The following is a 5,178-nucleotide window of genomic DNA, read 5'->3' as shown; positions in this document are numbered from 1 at the left end:
TATATATAATATATATATAATATTTATTATTAATAATATTTTTCAAATAATTTTCTTTATCAGTATTATGAAATTTCCCAGATTCTTCTTCAATTGTGATGTTTATGAAATAATTTTCTTTTTATCTTTATCTTTATTATCAAATAATGTAAATATTGATTTGATCAAATAATAATTATTAATTATCTTATCAAATAATAATTCTTGCATACATTCTATGAGTTTAAATATTACATAGATAGTATAAATAAGATTAATATTTTATTAAAAAGTTATAAACAAAAAATAGGAAATTTGAAGCAAATATTTACATATAATTTTATGTAAATTAAGTTTATTATTTTTTGTCATTAAATTAATATTATTTTTTTTTTAATATTAATTATTATCATCGACATTATATTTAATATTAATTTTAATATTTATATATGATTTATATTTCATTATTATATCTCAGTAGAAACGTCTGCTATATTCTCTTCGAACTTTGTATTTTTTTTTATAATTTTTTAATAAAACATTAAATAATCTATATTTACATAATATTTTTTATCTATTTAAATTCATAGAATATATTGACAAAGTTTGGCATTAAGACAATCTTTATATATATTGGATATATAATGGAAAGATAAAAAGCTTAGTCTTTCAATGTTTGTCCAATATAATTTATTTAATAACTTATTTAATAACTTAGTATAAGGCCTAATTAAATTATAATAAAATAATAAAATAAAATCTAATAAAATAAAAATATTACTATTTATTGTAATATAAATATTTCGTATATTTATATCGTATATAATTATCGTATATTTCGTAGAGTTCTTATTTTGTTTTTTCTTCACTTTATTGCATTGTTATATTACTTGTCTTATTTGCTTCTGTTTATTATAAATGTTTGAAATTATTTTTTCATTGCGATTTAAATTACAATTTAATACACAAATATCAATATATCTTATAATAATTTTAAAAATGAATTTCATGGATTATTTGTTAAATTTTTTTTTTTTTTTTAATATGTGACTTAATAAAAAAAAATATCAGTGATATATTTTAGCATAGTGCATCATATAGCATATATTGAGTAGATGTTTCTGAATAATTGAATGCTATAATCCTGTAGAAATCACCAATTGAGTTTAACCAATTAAGAATCTGAAAAATATTATATATGTTATAGTATATATGTTAGTTTTTAACTAAAATATTCATAATAAATATTTATGTCATTCAATCTTTTCAGCTAAAGACTTCAGAAAGAATCGCTTTGTAAAATTGTTTTCGCAGGTAAAAAAAAAAAGAAATATGAAAAATGGCCAAGCAACACATAAAATTAAGAAATAGAAATATAAAAATAAAATGTAATTTTTTAATTTTTTTTTATGCAAATAAAGAACAATGAAGAATAATAATATATTGGATATTAATATAAGAAGACAATAATAATTTAATGTAAAAATTGTTCTTTCTTAAAATGAATAACACTTTAGAAACATTCCAAAGAAATATTAAAAAAGAAACAGAAAATGCATCACTAATAATAATGAATTATGTTTGAAGAAAGAAGAATAAGGACAACAACAAATTTTTTTTTAAAAGTATCAATATTAGTTAAAAAATTATCACCCTACAGTGAAAAAAATTACCACCCTAGCTAAGTATGCATTTTCTTTATATGTCTTTAATTACAAAAATTTTCTATTACAAATCATCGACAACTTTCATTAAATTCATCATTACATCATCTTTCACATTTATAAAAAAATTCAGTAATTTAATTCTTTTCATTAATAAATTATTATATATAGCATTATACTTTTAAAATTAAAATTTAAAAATTAATCATAGATTTTTTTCCTATTTTGAATTTATTTTTATTTTGTTTCAACAAATAATTGTTCTCAATTCAAAATTAATAGAATAACAAAATTTATCTCAATCATATTTCTAGTTTTTCTTTTAGAAAAACTTTCTTTTCTTATAATCTCCTTTTTTTTTTTAGAAAGAACATTGAAATCATAGATACATAAACATCTTGAAATACTGAAAGAATTTTTCTTTATCATTCATTAGTTTTTTAATTAATGTTCAATATTCTGCACAAATTTTTTTTATTTTTAAATTTTATAAATATAATGTAATATTCATTTGTACAATATTTGTATATTTTTTTCATGGATTATAAATTTCCTCGCAACTCATCATCTTCAATACAGATAGATATCCTGAATAGTTTGTCCTCTAGTAATTTTTTTTTTAAATCGTTTGAATTATTTTTACACAATTCTTTTGCAAACATAATCTTCTCTACATACATTACTTGCAGCATTTATTGCAATATTTCCAAATTTAAATTTATAAAGTAAAAAATGAATTTTTGCTATTCATTTATTATCTTTTCATATAAACAAAAAATATTGAAACAATTGAAAACTACATATTATGAATGTTATTTTTTGTTAATATCAATTTCATACATTAAACTTGCGAATTACTTATTAAAATCCAAATTCATTTTATTCTAAAAAAACCGAAAAATTCTAAAAACTTTTTGTGTTGCGTAATAATATAAAATTTATCAAAAAGAATTCTCTAAATAATTTTATAATTTCATAAATTTTGTATATTAATAAATTGTAATTATTTAAATGATAAAATGTAATGATAGTTTTCTTCATTTTTTCTATGAAATATAAATTGCTTTTAAATATTATCTTACAATTTTTTAATTCTTGAAAATTAATTGATATTCCTTACAAGTTTTTCCTTTATATGAAATTTAATTTTAAAAATAGAGTTTATAGATAATAAGTTCAGCTAATAAATTAAATGTAGTATTTTTCTCGAAAAAAATTTGCTCATTATTGTTCAAGCACGAATTAATGTCGTGCAATAGAATCTATTCTTTGTTTTGAATCAAATATACGTTCCGTTTCTGTTTATCTTCTAAGGTACAAATTCATGGTGAATAATTCCATGCCAATCAAAAAATGCAATAAACATTATTTTCATTTTGTTCAATTTTACTATTATTTTTATTGATCTTTCTAAGCTTCTCCAAACGTTTTGTATACGGATTATTTGATCCATAATAATCAAATCATCATAATTCATCTCTGATTATTATTGAATTTATAAAATTTCACCATAAAATTAAATTGATAAAATTTTGGCATGCAAAAACACAATTTCTTTTTTTGTTCTTCTGTGACAAAATAAAAAAATGAACTTTTTTTCAAATTATCGTGCAAAATGCGAATTATTGTTTGTTTAATTTTTAGTTCTTTCCTATAATATATTTTCTATTAAACAATAATTTGTAATCAAAAAATCACGAATTAATTGCATATTTTTGTTGTTACTGTTTAAAATAATAAATTGTCTACGATATCGACTTCTTGAATTTTCTTCGCTATTATTAAATCATTTATATAAACTATTCATAAACAATGTTTTTAAATGAATAATCACGATAAGCTTTTTGCAATATACTAAATACTTTTTCTGTATTTGAAGCAAAATTTATTTGTTTGTTATTAATTAATTTATTTGTGTAATTTGAAGTAACTTTTTTTAATATTAAATTTTTTTACATTAATAAATTCTGTAAAAATGTTTTAAAAGTTTTCTTATTGAGGTAATGATTTAGATGTTAAAAACATGATAATCAGTAGATGAAAAGTCGAAATATGGTAAACATGATGAATATTTTATATTTTAAATTATTCAGCTTTTATTTAATTTTATTTGTAAAACATCGGTTGAACATTATCATAAAGCAGAATTGAATTTCGAATGATCAATATCAATTATTTTACTCGCAAATTTTTATATTTTCTTTCAATTTTGATATAATATTTTTCTGCTGTAATTGTTTTACCTCTTAGGAAATAATAGTGAATTACATCAATCATAAATCACTAACTATGTATGGTAACTATTACTTCTTTAGATGTAAAGCTGCTTTCAATATAGCAAGTCATGAAATATTTAAAAAATATATTCACATCATGAATTTTATAAAATTTTTTATTCTAGTATTAAAATGTAAATATAATTATATATGTAAAGTTAGAAATATGTTAATTATTATTGTGACATTTACTTATTATATTATTATCTTACATGTATTTGTCTTAATATTATTTTAAACTTTTATAATTTTATCTTTTTTTGAGTTTATAATATATTTGAATAATTGTTTTCCAATTTTTATCCATAAATATGCAATAGGATTGAAAACTGGATTTAGATGTTTTCAATACGAAATATATTAAATATAATTCTTTTACAATATAATATGCTTGGGATTTTGTTGAAAATAAAAATTGTCTATTTTTTTTAAATATTTTATTTTAAATTTTTCTTAATAGAAATATTTACATTTATGTATAATTCTATCAATATAATATAATAATAATGAGATTCTTGATGCCATTTCTCATATATCCTTACATAATATTACAATTAAACTTTCTTTTTCATGTTTTAATATGGAATATAAATTTTTAGGATTCATCTCTCTATTCATTTTTCTCCAAATTTTATAATAATCATAAAATTTAAATGTATTAAATTTACTCTCATCTGAGAAAATAATTTGTTTTCTTATGAATGATTTCACGATAAAATATAAACATCCTTTTCAAACATATTAGCGATTATTACAACAAATTTTGGGATAATAAATAGATAATTAGATTGAATAATTGGATTTTTTTTTATTTCTCGCATGATATTATATTTTCTTCTCGTTTTGTCAATTTTTTAAGTCTATGATGAACTTTACTGTAAAATAATTTGATAATTATTACATAGTTTTAACTTTTTTATTATCTTATAGATAAATTTATGAAGGAACGAAAATTATAATTTATTTTAATATTTTTTATAAATATTTCTTCAAAATATTTTTCTTCACATTTTTATACAATTATATTTTCATTCGAACCATTTTTGGAACATTTTTTTTATTCAGAAAAAATATAACCAAAATATATAATCATTATATGCCTCAATAATTTCTTTAGATATTATAAAATACGCTCATCACGTATTTTATTTTTCACTTGAGAGAATAGGAAGAACTCAGAATGATAAATGACAAATCAGAATTAAATGTTAATTCAATATTTTAATATTTAAAATAATCGACTGTTTGCATTGCCATAT

This window comes from Apis dorsata, unplaced genomic scaffold (genome assembly GCF_000469605.1).
Source record: "Apis dorsata unplaced genomic scaffold, Apis dorsata 1.3 scaffold_1025, whole genome shotgun sequence".
In the NCBI taxonomy this organism is placed as follows: Eukaryota; Metazoa; Arthropoda; class Insecta; order Hymenoptera; family Apidae; genus Apis; species Apis dorsata.
The sequence above is the reverse complement of the archived record's forward strand: the minus strand, read 5'-3'. Positions refer to the sequence as shown.